Source organism: Triturus cristatus, chromosome 12, assembly GCF_964204655.1.
Source record: "Triturus cristatus chromosome 12, aTriCri1.1, whole genome shotgun sequence".
In the NCBI taxonomy this organism is placed as follows: domain Eukaryota; kingdom Metazoa; phylum Chordata; class Amphibia; order Caudata; family Salamandridae; genus Triturus; species Triturus cristatus.
Window position 1 is genome coordinate 64,058,683 of NC_140595.1, and position 18,156 is coordinate 64,076,838.

The 18,156-nt window shown below is 45.3% G+C and overlaps 1 protein-coding gene across 3 annotated transcripts in view; it reads right to left on the reverse strand.

Annotated features, from left to right (window-relative positions):
* The window catches only part of LINGO3 (leucine rich repeat and Ig domain containing 3), a 148,401-nt gene that overhangs the window by 67,846 nt on the left and 62,399 nt on the right, over positions 1–18,156 (reverse strand). The gene's annotated exons all lie outside the window — the stretch shown is intronic.

An 18,156-nucleotide genomic window follows, 5' to 3' on the forward strand; every position in this document is an offset into this window, starting at 1 on the left:
CCCTACTCAGCGCCTGGATACCCTCAGGGTGATTAGCTGTGCTCTACAAATTCACATAACATCACCTTCATTGGCCTTGCAGCAAAGAGCTGAACCGGAGGCAAGTCACTCCTAGTCACAAGGCGAAGTTGGCAAAAATACTATTTCTAATGTTGTAGAAACAAATCATATATGTCCCCGATACTAGAGTCTGAATTCAGACATTGAAAATGGGTGATGTGTAAATAGCTTTTATCTAAAGTATGAAGATAAACCCTTTTGCACAGTATGTCTAAAGCAACAATACTCTCAGCTAAAATTTGGAAGTATGCCTATCTTTATCCAAGCCATTTTGAGATACCATGATCGGGTGTACTTACAGCTGAATTGTGTAGAGAGAAATGCAGTTCATGCTGACATTTAATGATGTTAATATATTGGTTTAGTTACAAGGAAATCAATGGAGAGATTTTTCAAAAGATGGAAATATACTTTTTTATTAGATTACCTATCACCAACAATGCAATGTTTTCGTCCCCTGGTAGAGTTCTAATCAATATCTTTAGCATCCACTCATGAAGGCTATTAAATTAGTTACCGCTCCTACTAGAATCTCTCTCTCTAGTGATGCGTGTTGTTAAGACTGCTATTTTGGATGTAAGGCTTTTGCTGAAATTACCAGAACACCTGCATGGGAAGTGTTAGACGATGAACTACATTGAATTCAAATTTCTGGTACTATATCAGGCCTCAACATTTTTTACAAATAAATTGCACATTTTCGCAGGACCACAAGAATTTCACACATTTGGAAAAGACGAATGAGTTCTGCAAACCAAGAAAAAATATTACTTCCAGGCCTGGTAACTCCATGCAAATGTTAAATGTTATGGTACTATGCAACAGTGTGTTTATATTTTAACAATTCCATTCAGATCCTTATAGCGTTCTTAGTAATGTAACCGCTATCCAACTCTTGCTGCAAGGATTCGAGGTTATACCTCCTAACAAAAAGGACTCATTATTTTGACATTTATTTTCATTACTCATTTTCTATGTGTCTAGTATTCATTTGGGATCATAGCACATGTAGTATTAAAACTCCTCCAGGTGAACGGGCGCTTTCACAGAAGTCGTGTAACAAGATAATATACTGTAAACAATTGGACCCATTTAAAAAAAAATTGTATTGATATGGAGCTGCGGCCATGTCATACACTATATGCTTCCTAAAATCACCCTAAGTATCTAGTCGTGCAAGGAGAGCGTGTCTGCACTAGCACAAAGTAGTGAAAATAGGTGAACATTGGGTTGCTTGACCTGAAATACAGTCACTGGTCTCCCGTCCTCACTAAATTCTTCTGTCTCCATCAGTAATGACTCTAATGTTTTTTTTTTTTTTTTTAAATTTTATTGAACAATAAATCAATTACAAGCATGGGCCTACAACCACCAGGGCCGGCCGCTAGATTCAGAAAGGATCATACAGATGTTAAGGCAGTAGTCGACTCCCGGGGCCCAAACCCGTACATGGCTCCGGATAGTCCTAGGGAAGCAGGATACATAGGTTTAACATAAATAACAAATAAAAACAAAAGGCGAGGCGTAAGGGCAAAAAATGTGGGTCAGGCTACATCCGGGGGACTCTACTTCAGACCTTCAAATAGCTATCAAGAGGAAGGAGTACTGATAGGTCGGGGGGGGGGGGTCACGGGAGAGAAACGTCTATATTCGGTTATTCCAAAAGTCGCAAGGAACCATCAAGGGTCAGGGGGACAAAGCAATATCGGTGTCCACTAGGGGGGGAATACAGATACCCCCACGATACGCGTTCCATTGCCCCCAGATTCTACCCCATGCCCCCGGTTTACCACGAGCCACATACACAGTCTTCTCCCTGAACATGCACCAGTCCATGTTCTCCTTCCATACGGACACGGTGGGAGGCCGCTGGGAACCCCAAAGCTGTGCTATATCTCTCTTGGCAATCATGTTCCCCAGGGCCGCCCACCGAGTCTGAGCCGCGTTATAATCATTGGGCTCCCACACATTCAGGACACAGCGACGCACCTCCGGCAGCAACACAACCCCGGTGACTTGTCCCATGACCACATGAACGTGGCGCCAGTATTCCGCCACCTCGCGACACTCCCAAAGGATATGGAGAAAGGTGGCTCTGAGTCCACATCCCCGCTTACAGAGCTCGTCTTCAGAAAATCCCATCGAGACCAAACGGGGACCCGTCACATACACCCGGTGGAGAATCTTAAGTTGGACCAGGCGGAGACGGGCTGGAATGGCCACTTCCTTGGGGGACGACAGAGCGGACTGCCAGTCCTCGTCGTCCAGTTCCACCCCATCCCCCGTCCATGCCTCCCGGAGGCGCACCAAGAGGTCAGCCCGATTATTGATAAGTTTTTTTATAAATTAATGAGATAGTACTGTCGGGGACATGACCATCGAGTATGCGGTCCTCGAGGGGCGAAGAAGCCGGGATCGCGGTCCCCTCCCCAAAAACAGAGAGCAGGGCATGCCGAATCTGGGCGTAGCGGAAGAACTCCCTTTCCGTAAGTTCGTATTCGCTCTGGAGCGCCGCGAATGTTTTAACCGCACCCTTAATCCATAAGTCTCCCACTCTACTAATACCAATCGTGTCCCAACGTTCAAACCCCTTCGTTGTCCAGAGGCTTCCCAGGCGGTCGGAGGCAAACAGAGGAGTAGCACATGTTAATCGCTCACTCCAGCCCAAGGCTACATTGGCCGCCTTCCAGATCCGTACCGCAATCTTAGTAGGGCCCGTAAGGGTCCGTCCAGCCGAGCTGGAGTAAAGTGCCCTGTTATAGTTTCCGCCGGGAAGCAGGAATTTATCCATCTCATACGCCGGATTCAAGCCAGGCGCATACGTGGCATGGTTAATGGCCGATAGCTGTGAGGCCCAATAATACCTGCGAATGTCGGGAAGCGCGATGCCCCCGTCGTACCAGGGGAGAGTAAGCTTTGCCAGAGCGATACGCGCCCGTCCGTCCCACACCAGTCTCCTCTGCAGGCTCTCCACCTCCCGAAAGTAGGACACAGGAATAACATCGAAGGAGTTCTGAAGTGCATAGAGAAATCTGGGAAGGGACATCATTTTAAACAGTGCTGCCCGACCCAGCGGGGACAAGGGCAGCTTACACCACCGAGCCGTGTCCTCCCTCAAACGCCGAAGCGGAAGCAGGAGATTCTGCTCATAGCGAGCCACCGGGTCCATCGAGACGTATATTCCCAAGTATTTAAAGCCGGACAGAGATAATTGGATCGGAAGCCGAGGCGGCAAGAGAGGAGGGTCACCGGAGATAGGATATACACAGGATTTAGACCAGTTGATCGTTAGGCCCGAATTTCTTCCAAAGGAAGTCAGAACATCAAAGAGAAGATTAAGCGACTGCCGCGGCGAGGTGAGATACAGGAGGATATCGTCCGCATACAACGAGACCCGATCCTCGAAGCCCGGGGCCCACCGGATCCCTCTGATCGAGGGCTCCCAGCGGAGCCAAGCAGCGAGCGGCTCCAAGGCAAGAGCAAAGAGCAGAGGGGACAACGGGCACCCCTGCCTCGTACCCCTACCGAGAGCGAAGGGCCGAGAGACCCGCCCGTTAACTACCACCTGAGCCATGGGTCCCGTGTAAAGAAGCTTCACCCAGCCAAGAAATCCCTCCCCAAAGCCGAATTTGGTCAAGACAGCCCAGAGGAATGGCCACTCGATGGTGTCAAAGGCCATCGTGGCGTCTAAAGAAACCAGCACGGCTGGTTCGGAGAGGTACTCCGCCCTGGCGAGGGCGCCGTGAAGACGCCGCAAGTTAAGAGCGGTGTTACGGTGAGGGATGAAGCCGCATTGATCAGGATGAATCAAATCGCAGATGACGCTCAACAGACGATTGGCAAGGACTTTAGCCAGGATTTTAGGCTCTGCATTTAGCAGTGAAATAGGCCTGTAGGAGGCACAACGATCTCGTGGCTTACCGTCCTTGGGGATCACGACTATCGTAGCCAGACGCTGGTCGTCAGGAAGGTGGCCTGCCTCAAGGGACTCCTGAAACATACGACGGAGGAAGGGCGCGAGTTTATCCGGGCGCAACTTATATAATTCAATAGGCAGCCCGTTGGGACCCATCGCCTTGCCCGAACGAAGGGACCGAATCGCAGTTGCAATTTCATCTACAGACAAGGGGGCGTCCAGCTGCTCACGGTCTTCGACGGACAGGCCGGGCAAAGCAAATGACTCTAATGTTAAGTGAATATGAATCATAAAGAAGTAGTGAGCGCTCATTATGGAAATCAATTTGAATTTTCACTTCATGTTGTAGTATTCTAACTGGCACACGGACTGACCATAATTTATTGTTAAATAGGATTAGAGAGAGTTCAATATCTCTTTTAAATATGTAAATTGTTATGTCAATTTTTTTTAACATTTTTGTTCAGTTTTGTACTGTCATTTAATAATAAGGCTATGTATTTGTGAAAGTAATTAAATAAAAAAGATGTAGGTTTTAATGATTTGAAGGTTCCGTCCTCTGCTGTCCATCCTTCCGATTTGCAGCATTGTTGCATTTACACCAAGATGGAGCAGTGAAGGGCAGCAGCATCTCCACGTCAGAATCATCGTTTACTGCTATGTAGGCGTCATTGGTGCAGGCTACAATGTGTAATGTAATGTAATTATGCATTTATAGAGCCCTACTATCACTCCGAAGAGCATCACGGCGCTAAGCGGAAAGCAACACGGCTGATGAACACATGCTAGACGACTGGTGTACGCGAAGAATAGTGATTACATTAAATTCTGCATACAGCCTCCGATGTTGTGAAAATCCACGTTTTTTTAGCCCTTCTGAAGAGGGTCTCAGATTGGATCTGGCAGAGCTTTTTGGGAAGTTTTTTCCAAGCCTTAGCACCAATTACTGCAAGTGATTTCCCTCCCTTTGAAAGAAGTCTAAAAGCAGGGACCCTCAGCAAGTTGGCGTTGGACGACCTAAGACTTTGCGACGGTATATAGCGCATGAATTTGGTTTGGAGATAGTGGGGGCCTGTGGAGTAGACCATCCTGAAAGTAATTATCAGGATCTTAAACAGGACTCTTTTGTGAATTGGCAGCCAGTGGAGTGTTTCCAAAGCTGCCGATGCAGACGACCTCCTAGGCCATTTCAGCACTAAACGTGCTGCTGCATGTTGAACCATCTGAAGCTTGTGCAGAACTGACTTACTTGTGCCTGCATTAAGGCTGTTGCAGTAGTCCAGTCTGGACGTGACTTGGGCCACTGCAACAGTCTGTCTGGCGGAGATGGGAAGCAGGTCAAATAATTTTCTGAGGGTTTTCATGATGTGGAAACAGGTACGAGCAACTGCCAGTGATTGTTGTTTAAAGGCAAGGGTAGCATCAAATGTGATTCCTAGGTTCCTAACAACATTTACCGTGTTGGGCGGGGGGGTGGCATCAACTGGCCACTAGATCTTAGGAGAGAAAGTATGCCCTTTCCCTAGTGGTAGTATTTCTGTTTTTTCAGTATTACACTTCAGGTGGTTGTTTTTCATCCAGTTGAAGGTCACAGTAAGATATAGGCGTAGATTTTCTTCCGCCTGTGTAGAGTTTTTATCCAGAACTAGAATTAACTGCGTGTCGTCAGCATATGAGATGGTCTCTATGTTAAATGACAATATCAGCCTAATTGATGGTGCCATGTAGGCATTAAAAAATGTAGGGCTAAGACTGGATCCCGGAGGGACTCCGGAGAGCAGTGGTTTTTCATATGATTTATATTGACCCAGTGTGATAACTTGTCTTCGGTTCTGCAGGAAATTCTTTAGCCAAGCCAGAACTGTGTGGGAGATGCCGAAGGAAGCGAGACGGTCTAAAAGGATTACATGTGAGACCGTGTCAAACGCTGCCGACAGGTCCAATAGGACCAGCACAGCCTTTTTCCCTAGGATTAACCAAGACGTTGCAAGTAATACTTAGGGCCTGTCCAGAACACCCCTAAATGGTCAGGAGATGTCCTGACCAGCGGGGCAGATCAGAAAGTATAGGCAGTGTTATGCCAGGAACATCTTGCTATTTTCATGGCGCAGTGGGGAGCGCGAGGCGTGCTGCAATTTGTACGCAACTCTATTGCTGTGACTCAAGAGCATCAGCAAAGCCCTGCAATTACACCCAGGATTCCCTATCACTCGAGGACCTGCCAGTCACCAGGGCAGAACAGGCACCGTACTCGGGCCCACCCCTGGGCTGAACCCCTGACAAGCTGACGTGCACGTGCGGGAAGAGCTCCTCCAGTGGGAGATCTCCGTGTCTAAGTCTGGTTCCTTCTTTGTAGGAAAAAGGCAAGGCCACTGGAATAAATACATTTTTGCAGCCATGGCGTATTCCGCACAGTTACAAATTTGTCACATAATCCATCATCTGCTGCATAATTTGCAGATTTGAAAAAAATAATGTTTATGGCCCAAACAGATCAAAAGTTACTAAAGATGCTGCGACACATGTTAATGCGAAGTGGAAGCCCCATTGCAAAGATTGTCTGAGCAGCACTCATTTGTTTATTGCAGATTTTGGGTGTTAAATTGGTAATAATGAAGTGAAACCTTAGCCCAGACAGTGTTAACGTGTAAAAAATGACAAAACAATGAATTAATACTGCCACAAAATGTGCCACATAACCCCACATAATTTAGTCAATGCTGCAACATAATTTGGTCCTCCCTTGATACATAAGTCCAGAGTCCCTAGACACAGACAAGTACCGACATCCAGGTTTCCAAGTCACAGCTCGTGCAGCCTATGTTAGATTATGTGCACCTTTGATATAGAGTGAGGTCTCTGCTTCACCTGTCTGGGTTCGCCTAGAATCACCTGATATGTAACAAGTGCCTTAGGTGAGAGATAAATGGGGCCTTGAGCACATGTGAGCCTGTGAGGATACTCTGCATTTCCTGGTGCCCCTACATTAGAGCATGCAAGGGCGTTAGGTCTCTTGACCTTCAGTGACCAGGCATGAATTGATACAGTGTCCTGTGGTCTACAGTTTCAAGTGGGCCTACAATGAGTCTACAAGGGAGTGTGTCTTCTAACCTTCCCTAAGTACAAGTATTTGCGAACTGTGTATCCTAGACTCTGCAGTTCTCCGTTTCCCCACCAGGCAGCCTACAACAAGTAGGGTTGTGGGACCTTCCCTGACCCGTGTATGTGTAGACCTCACGTCTACAGTTCTAGAGGGGGCTCTAAATTGTACCATAAGTAGGGTCAGGTCTGGCAGCCTTCTGTGCAGAAAGTGGGGCCTGTCCTCCACAGTTCTGTGGGACTCTAAAGTTGAACCTACAACAGGGTCTAAATGCCTTCCTATATCCCATGTATGCCACAAGATAGCTGATAAGAGAGGATTTGGCACCTGGGGGAGTGGATCTTAATGGAGTATGAGGGCTTGGGTGTAGACTTTGCTTGCATTGTGAGCTGCGTTACTGTCTGCTTGGAACAGGCGCTTGAGGCAGGAAGAGTCTGTGCAGGAGGATCTGCTCCCAGGTGCAAATGTCGGCTTGGTGGAGGGAGCTTAGAGGTAGAATCTGTCTGCCAGGACCAATGAAGAAGCAGATTGACAGCATCCACCTCCCAAGAGTGTGTCAGCCTTCAGCACCACGCCTTCTATAACCCTAGCAATGGCTCGGGGTTACTGATTTACTACCAGGTGAGACATGCACCCATCCTAGTAATTTTCTTCCTACTATCGTCTTAGGAGTTTCCCTGCTAGGTGACTGCATCGGTGATTTAGAGAACTTCTTGGCGACCAAACATTGGGCACAATTTACAAACTGCATTTTCAAGTACGTAAATTAGTACTACCGCTTACTTACCACAAAGTGCAATTCACAAACTCTAAGTGTAAACCTCCACCATCTTTTCTATGTGGAGATACTCACACATGTAAGTTTACTACGTAGCAGTAAACAATGGGTGGGGCCAAGGGGAGTAGCTTGGTAAAGGAGAAAATTTACTACCGTATTAGACAGGTTTAGGAAGGAGTAAAGAGTGATTTAGGAAGGGTTCAAGAGTGGTTTTAGGTGGGTCAGACCCTCGCCCACAAAAGAGTAAGCCAACTGCTATTCACAAACTGCACTTCTAAAGCTACTACATCCGGAAAAGACCCAAAACAGTTGTAAATATATTTCAGCTCATCCCTGGAGTAAGTCCAGTGAGACAAGACCAAACACTGGCACTGAAACACCGTCCCATAGAACAAAATGGAGGCAAGGGCCTAAAGTAGAACCCAATAGGAAATAATATAAAAATGACATATATATATATATATATATATATATATATATATGTATATATATATATATTGTTTTTAATGGTAAAAATATAAAAGATAAATAGATAAATGCTGTTTTATGGAAAAAATATTTTGATAGCCAGTCTTTAATTTAAACTAATTGTAACTTTATTGTTTTTAAGAAATGAAAGTAAATTGATTCTACACATAAACTTTTGTAAATTTTAATACATAATAAGTCAATTTGAAAATGTTACTTTAGGTTGGATTTTTAAAAAATAAATCATTAAAATAATAATTTACATTTAATATATTGAAACGAATTAATTAATGAAACATTTAATTCATAATTAAGTTGTCAGCCCACACATAACATGTTTCCTTTGCTTCACACCCTTTTGATATGTATGAGTATATTGTGCCACTTATGTCTTACATGGCCACCCTCCTAATATGGTATGGATGCAGCCGTCGTGGCCCATCATTGGCCACGCCTGCTCTAGTCTTTCTTCTATTGGGAGCCAGTTCAGCCCTCTGGCCACACAGGTAAGCAGCTCACCCTTTCCAGTCAACTGCATCAAACTGAAAGTATATGCATGCATTAAGAAGAAGGCACCACTGGGGGATGCAAGACTAGATGGGGCATCACACGCCTTGACACTGATGAGGTCACCTGAAGGTACATCACTGTCTATTGTACGTCTTTAGTAGAATATTTATTGAAAACTTAATGCTGCTTTTATTAGTAAGCACTGGTTCGCGGGAGACACACTCAATCCGCGATTAAAACGAGAAAAAAAACAAAGACATATTTTATTTTAAAAGATTAGCAGGACTGATTGAATCACAGGCATTATAAAGAGGTAAAAGGTCACAATGTGAAACTAGTGGTGTTGGAGGCACAACGGACAGAGGCCTTTATATGTGGCTTCGTGTCATGAGTGACATCTTCATACAGTTCTGAACTGCCTGTTGCATTCTGGGACTTGTAGTTTCACTGTGTGATGCTGGCTAAAAAGCCCGGCTGGTTGAAGATGTCACATATGACGTGGGACACTTTGCAGCTATGCATGAGTCTGGAGGGGCAGTCTCAGAAGTAGGGGTTACTATATGAGACTAGAGGGGGAAGGTGCAGTGGGAAAATGTTGCAATCCTGTGCTGCAGTGTAGGAGGTTCAGGAATAAGCACTGAAGTGAGACTGGAGGAGAAGTTTCTGCAGTGAGAGGTTGTTTTAATGCATCTGAATGAGGGAAGGTCTGGATTAATAGGCTGCAATATTAGACTTCAGAGAGACTCAGAGTGGGGGTTCACGGTTGAAGACTGGCGTGCTAGACACGCAGGAGACTGGAGGTGAAAATTTGAAATCGAGGGGCTTAGTGGTGGGCTTAAAAGGGAAAAAAGTCACATGTGGACAGATTTTGAAAACAAAAAACTGGGACATCGCAGAAACCTCCGCCACAGCCAGCAGCCTGCCTCCAAGCCAGGAGGGTGTATCCTCTGCTGATGATTGGCATCAGGAGGACTGGAGTAGTCGTGGTCATAAACTTTAAAACTAATAGAGAGTAACCTTACAAACGAACAAAGGGAACTGGGTTCAAATAACCGAAAAGCACTATTATCGTCCCCCTTGTGCTGATTCAATCAATCTTGTGTAATACCCCTATTGTTCTTCTATTATCACATTCATGCATACATACACACTCAAAATACATAAAACCTGTTTTTTGCAAAAGATGTCACCGCCTTTAATACTCAATGTCAATATTCTAAATAAAAACGTCATAAAACATTTTCATCGATCAATCTTATACAAAGATGTAAAACAAAAACAGAAGGCCTCCTTTGTCATTCCTCCTATTTACACTCATTTAAAAATACATTTGTTTGGCAGGAGGACCAAGAAACATTGGTCAACTTTATACAGTGGTTGAATTGTGGCGATCCGAATCTGAGGTTTACATCCACAATGAGCCAAACATTCTGTGATTTTTTTGGACATCAAAATTGTTGTGAGAGAGGGGTTCCTAGAAGTAAAACTTTTCACAAAACCCAGTGATAGGAACACAATTCTCCATTATGGTAGCAATCACCCTAGATGACGAAAAGACAATATACCATATGGGCAGTTTCTCCGCTTGAGGAGGAACTGTACGAACAGAATGGACTTTGAGAGGCATGCGGAGTTATTGAAAGAAAAATTTTAATGCAGGGGATACCCTAACAAGATCATGAAACAGGCCTACAAGCGGGCAAAATATTTTAATAGAGAGATTTTCTTTGAAAACAATGGACAGAAAACGTTTTTTGCGGTAGTCGTGGTCATACACTTCAAAGTGCGCATGTCACTTTGGCTGGCGGTCTTGGCTGGCCAAAGTAACATGCACACTTTGAAGCTCTGCACCCAGCTGTCTTAGATCGCTGGGTAGAGACCAAGCACAGGCCACTAGGGCCTGAAGGAACGTTAAGCCGACCTGCTCCATCCAATCCTGGAGATTGGTTATGGGGTTCTTCTTTCTATAGTCTTCAGAAGAACAGCAAGGAAGTCGCGGATCCCGTGGGTAATTACAATGTCATTTTATTTCATTAATATAAAATCTGTAATGCATGTACATTAGTTTGTGTTTCTTTTATTTTGGAGGGAGGGGTTATTTTTTGGGGGGCTTTTGAGGGAGGTTTTTTTTTTAAGTATGCGTGGAAAATGTATTTTTGGGGGGATGGTGAGGCACTTCGCTCGCCCTACCACTTTGAAAGGTCACCGGCTGCTCCTAAGTAGGACTGCATTGACCGAAGAGCACAAAGAATCTACTTGGCATTGCTTACCAACAGAGAAAATATAGCCAATGAGGCACTAAAGCAGGTTAAGCGCAACTTATACACACACAATCATTCCAGCGGCGGCCAGCACAGGTAAGCGCGGTGTGGCGGGTCAGGGCGGACAGACGACAGAATAGGTATGATTTATTTATTTAATTATACCTATTCCGCCGTCTGTCGACTTCCCCCCTCCCAACTCCCCCCCACTGCGTTTACCTGTGCCGGCCGCCACTGAGTCATTCGCGTTAACCTACGTTACTTTCTGCTAAAGGCTAATAACTAATTCTGCACCGGTACACATAATATCCCTCCTACTTCTGTGTTCAGTCGACCATCTCTAAAAACTGGGAAATGTGCTATATTTACTGAAATTTGCCAGAACAGATGGTGAAAAACCAGGATTGTCACAGCAGACCCTGGATGCCCGGTCACCCTAGCTCAAGTGTAGATCCAGGGAGGCGCCTGTCTAGTTACTTCACATTTATAAAGCATTTTTTTATTTCGTGTAATGGACACAGTAACTGTTGTTGCACCAACCCGCTGCGGGTTTAATACTAGTGATCTATCGGACATCCAACAGGGGGTTTGTGACAAGAAATGCCCTACTGCATTTTTGTGCAGGGGTTTACGCCAATGTAAGTTGCATTAAATCGCTGCAGGTCAAGGTCCTGCAGGCAGGAGGGATAAAAAGTAAAATGCTGTGGTACATAAAGAATTTCTAACTTCTCCACTGAAGAGTGTACGAGGGCCCCAGGCAAAATTAAATTTTGATTTTTCAGCAATCCACAAGGCAGCTGTCTGCAGTGGTTTTAATGTAGCACTCACCCTCTTCTGGTTTCACTTCAATGTACAGGCAGGTAGGTTTTATTTATTATTTTCTTGCCTCTTATGTGTAAACTAGTATTATACTAGAATTGAGGAAGCGGAGGCTAACATTAGACTGCATTCCGCGACATGCAGCTTTACAATTAAAAATCTCTCAAATTTCCCAGTTCCATGTGAAAGGGGCTCATCCAGTCTGGGATTATTATTTGCGTGCTGGGATTTGTGGTCCTGATTTTTAAATTGGACAAACAGGACTACAAATCCCAAAATGCACTGAAAAAACATACCCTGGACTGAATGGGTTACTTACACATGTTTATGTTTGCGGAATTTGTAGAGCGCCTGGCTGCCCAAGGACTTCCAACTGCTGCGAAGAGGAGGTGATATTGAGAGGATTTAGTGAGTCATCACGGGAACAACCATGTCTTTTGTTTTTTTCTGAAACTGTTAATCTTTTAGCAGTCTCATTTCCTTGGTCATGGAATTCCAAAGCTTCGGAACCAGGTGTGAGAAAGACCTTCCTCCCCATCTTGACCTTTTTATCCTCAACGTCTTCATGAGATGGTCTGATGATGATCTGAGGGACCTCTTGGGAACATATGGGGACATAAGTGTCCTAAGCAATGCTGGGCCCCTGTCATTCATAGCCTTGTGAGCCAGGCAGAGAGACAAACTTAATCATGGCTTGGATGGGCAGCCAGTGTAGCTGTTTCAGAGCAGCTTTCACTGACTCTTGTCTAGGTATTTTTAGGAGCACCCTCGCTGCCACGTTTTGAACCACCTGCAATCTGTTCACAACATTTTTTGGGCAGCCCAGATACAGGGAGTTCCTGTAGTCCAGGCGAGAGACTGCCAGAGCCTGTACCATGGTTCTCCGTGTCTGTTCAGGAATAAGTGTTAAGATCTTGCGGATCATTTGGAGTATACCAAATCAGGTGGCTGCTAGTTTTTCTGTTTGTATCTCCATAGATAGGCTGTGATCCAGCCACATCCCCAATTGTTTGATTAACCCTTTGGGGTTTGGGGTGGGGAGCCTAGATCTTGTGGCCAGCTGATTGTGGTCCAGGGTCTGGGATTGTTTCCCAGGAACATCAGTTCTGTTTTATCACCATTCAGCTTTTAGCTGCAGCTGGCCAATTTTTCCATGCAAGGTATCAGTTGTCAGTAATTGGAATTGGGGCCCTCCAACACCGATACTACAAGTTGTGTATTATCTGCATATGATACAATTGATAGACCAAACTCCTGACCGATTTTGGCTAATGGACACATGTATAAGTTAAACAATGTGGGGCTACGCACGGATCCCTTCGGGACTCCGTATGGAACCTGTAGCATAGCTGAAAGGTAAGTAGATTCCATTATCTGGAATGATCTGTTGCTTAGAAAGGAAGTGAGTCATTGAAGGGCACTATCCCGAATGCTTGCCTCCTTCAACCTATGTATCAGGGTACAGTGGTCCACGGTGTCGAAAGCCGCACATATGTCAAGTAGTAGAATTGCGGCAGCACCCCCCTCATCGAGTATTCCTTTAAGTTCATCTGTGACCACCAGCTGAGGTGACTCCGTGCTACGTTGCGGCCGAAAGCCTATCTTATTCTTGTGTAAGATATTGTTCTCCTCCAGAGACTGTGAGAGGGTGTGATTAACGTGTTTTTCCACTATTTTTCCTAGAATGGGTAGCAATGATATGGAGGGGAAATTCCCCAGTACCGTAGAGTCTAAATGGGGCTTCTTCAGTAAGGGCCGGACTATAGCATTCTTCCACTTTTTTGGAACTATCCCGGTTGTAAGAGATAGAGATAGAAGCTCCGCTGTGGTGGAAAGTGTGGTGTCCCCACTCTGAAGTAAGATATGTGGGGGTACTGAGTCTAGTGGGGAGCCCGATTTGATATTCCGCAAGAGCAGGCTGATGGTTTCCTTACTCAAGGCAGTAAAGTGGTCTAAAATTGGCACTATTACCTGCCCCATGTGGTCTACTCCTAGAGAATGATCTAACCTGCCTAGGTTATTGTTCTCTTGCAGAGAGTTGTAGATGTTCTCCACCTTCTTATTAAAGAAGGTAGCGAGCTCATTACATCTCTCCTTTGAGGATTGGTGCTGGGCGACACCTTGACAGATTTCACGATCTTGAAAAGTTCGCTGGGAGAGTTTGACGCCAAGTTAATTTTCTCCTTTAAATACTTGGCCTGTGCTAGTTATTTCATTATGATAGTGTCTAATGGCCTTCTATTACTGGAACTTGAGGTCGGGGTATAAGTTTTCCTCCAATTTCTTTCAATTTTCTAGCATGTGTTCTTCAAGGAGGCTAAATGATTATTGAACCATGCCGTTTTTTTTAAGTCCGATGTGCTCTTGGTCTAGCTTTCAGAAGACATTGGTCAGCCACTTGGTTGATCCACTCTGACCAAATCATATCGGCCTCATCTGGATTTCCTGTTAGGACGGGGATGGCAGATTCTAGGGAATTGACCATGCTGTCCAATTTGAGTCTTGACCATTTCCTGCCTGAATTCACGCTGCTATTGGACGTCGTTTGTATATGTGTTTTTATCAATGAGAATGGGATGAGGCAGTGGCCTGACTATGGAACTGGGATAGGTGTATACACCTCGATTTTAGGGTCATTGGAGAAGATAGGATCAAGGGAATGCCCTTTTTCATGTGTGGCGGATCCCACACGTTGAACAAGTTGCATAGCTTTCACATCTTGTAAGAGTCTTTTGGTAGATGGGTTGTTATGTTCATCTAAGTGAATATTAAGGTCACTGAGCACCGTCACGCATCATTTACTAAAAATATTGCTGGCTAAGAGGTCAGGGAAAACCTCTATAAATGTGCTACATGGACCTGGTGGCCTATAGATGAGAATCCCTGAAAATGTGCAGGTGGCGGAGAGTGCAATTCTGAATTGTGCTATGTCGCAGTTGGTTATCGTCAGGGGTGAAATGGAGCAGCTGAATTCTCCTTTGAGAATAATTACCACTCCACCTCCAACCTTTCCCCTCCCTATCCTGTCTGCTAATAACATAGCCCAGGGGAAGGGACATAACTATGTCCGGTGTTGAACTATCTTTTAGCAAAGTCTCCGTTACAAATAGCACGTCAAGGAGTTCTTCCTCGATTAGTAGCCTAACCTCTATTGTTATGTCCTGGGAGAGATCTGCTATTTATTAGCCCCATTTTCCATTGTACCTTCTCTCCTGGTCTACCTCGTTTTGTACTTTTACTAGAAATATCCTTACCTATGGTAGCATTACAGTGGTGACAGACCACCTTTTTACCTATAATGTTTTCAGGCATAAAGGTGTGTGCACACTGAGGAGTCAGAATCGGCCTAATCCGCATCAGTTCTCTTGCATTATAGCTAGTTCGTCTATGGTGGTCTGAGGTGGGACAGGCAGGGTTCCTGGTCACGCTTGAGCGCGGAAGGGCTTGCCTATGGTGCGCCCGCTCGCTTCCGCGCCGCTGTCGCCATAAGCTTGAGTGTAATGTAATTACTATGGTTGAGGAGGGCAGAGCTTGCACATTTCCCCATTTCTGTGCGTGAGTAGTACATTCAGGTCAAGCTTTTGGGGATTCTAGGATCTGCAATCCTGATTTTATATTTTAAACAGCTCACTAGAAGCCCAATTTTACAAAAAAAAGTGAATCTCATCCTTCAAGTTTCCAAGGATGACAGACTAGCTGATTCAGTCCACTTTTTTGCATTGTGGGATTGTCAATACTAATTTTATAATGGGACAAAAAGGACTACAAATCCCAAAATACACAGAACATTTTAAACTGGACGGGCTACTCACACATGGACCTATGAAGCTTGTGAGCAGTGTAAATACTATGTTCATGGACAGTGTCAGATTGGGAACAGGGGCACTCGGGCACTGCCCGAGGGGCCGGGGTCCGAGTTCCATCTGTGGGCTGCTTTTTTTAGCAGCCTGGGGGGCCGATTTGGGCGGTGTCTCTGTTGTTCGCATACCGCCAGCGGCCCAGTGGGTGCCTGAGTGGCCTTTCTAGAGGGAGATGTGCGCTCATTACCTTCCGTTTAGCAACAGGCAGAGGTGTCACTCCCTTTCTCTCGCTGGGCCTCCCATTAATGTAGGCATACTGAGGGTTTCACCAGTGTAAACTAATGCATGTATTTTTTAACACCCCCCCGCCCTTTTTTTTATATAAAATTACGCTGAAGCAGTGATTTGAGGAAAGGCATTATGCATAGGGTGACCAACCGTCCGTAAATTTCACAGACCGACCGTAAATTGGACCTCACATCCCTTGTCCGTGAGGATTCCGTTTACGGACGCCTTTTGTCCGTAATTTTGGGCCTTTCAGGGAACAGAGCTGTTCCCCTGCGAAAGGCCTCAGCCCCCTGATGGGGCCGCCTCACACTTTTCTGATCACAAGAGCAGCCCCACCTGCCCATTGTCATTCTGTGTAGGGCTGATTGCCACATACAGAATGACAATGGGGCAGTCTGGCCTGGCACAGCATGTGGTGGCCTCCTTCAGCCTTGGTCTAGGGCAGCGCAGTCTGTCCCATGGAAGTGCAAAAACGCCCAATCTGCTGCTACACGAGAATCGAGTTAATCGTAGGGAGGCGGGGAAAGAAGTTCAAAGGAAAGGTTTATAGTTCTTTCAGAGTCTCATCATTTTAGAACTGACGCATTTTCAATATTATATTCAAGGAAGCCAAGGTTGCTGCTTTTTTATTTTATGCAACTAACAACCATTGACAAAGCCAATAGTTCTGGCTTGTTGTAGGTGTAACGTTACATGTTCTAGGTGTAACGTTACTTCTTGTATTATATATCTGGATGCAATGACAGAAGCAACAAAAATACCAGTCGGGCGGCACATTATACTAAGCACAGATTTTTAGCTTAGGTGTTTTTATACACGCCCTTAATTACATAAAACACAATTTTGGAGAGACGCCCCTAGTTTTATCATCCCACTTAAAGCTCTGGAAACAACACCATGTCACAGTCGCCTCACGTCCAGGGACTGTGCATCATGCATGACTCATGCCTTCCACTTTTTCAGATTGCCTATGTGCAGGGGCATAGTGAACCCTGCCCCACCCCACCCCTTACTTTAGGAACTATACCGAGGGTAGAGTTCTTGATGGGTCTCTTCTGTCTGCAACTCTGCAGACAAAGCCTCAGCTCACAATTAATGTGAAAAGGTGAGTGAGTAAGTAAGTGAAGGGATGGGTGGATGGATGGATGGATGGCTGGATAGATGAGTAAAATGTTGGATGGATGGATGAGTGAGAGGGTGGATGATGGGTGAGTGAATGGCTGGATGAGTGAAATGATGGATGGATTGATGAATTGATAAGTGAAAAGGTGGATTGATGAATTGATAAGTGAAAGGGTGACTAGATGGACAGATGAGTGAAAGGGTGGATGTAAGGCTGGATGAGTGAGTAAAGAGGCGGGTAGATGGACAAAAGGATGGATAGACTAGTGAAGGAGTGAAAGGGTGGATGGATGAGAGAAAGGGTGGATGGATGAGAGAAAGGGTGGATGGATGAGTGAAAGGACAGATGAGTGCTAGGTTCAATGGATGGATTCATGAGTGGATGAGTAGATGGATGAGTGCGTGGATGGAACGATGGATGGCTAAGTGAAAGGGGAATAGAGAGAGAAAGGGAGGATGGGTGAATGGATGACCGAACGGGTGAATGGGTGGAAGGATGAGTGACTGGGTGGATCAATGAGTAAGTGAAAGGATGGCTGGGTAGGTAAATGTCTGGATGGATGAGTGTACGGATGGATAGGGTGAAAGGGTGGATGGATGGATAATGGATGGATGAGTAAAAGGGTGGATGGAGGGATGGATGAGTGAAATGATGGATGGAAGGATACGTGATGGATAGGTTTGTATATGGTTGAATATGGACATGGATGGGCACACAGATGGAAGGACAGACAGAATGAGTGGTGATAGACTGAATGATGGATGAAGTATGATTACACATTGTAAGCCCTATTATCTTAAGCAACATTTCCTATACATTGACTTTCACATTTATATGAGGGATTGTCTCTATATAATATGTGTGTGTTGTAACGCACTCCGACACTCTGCCCTACATACTTGGTATGAGTAGCACTATGGAAGAAATTAAATACACATGAGAGAGGCTCTATGTGAAGATGAGGGGAGCCATTGGAGGAGGGTAGCAAGGCCACACTGGCCGGACCGTGCATCGGGCGTTTTCTGTGGGAGCT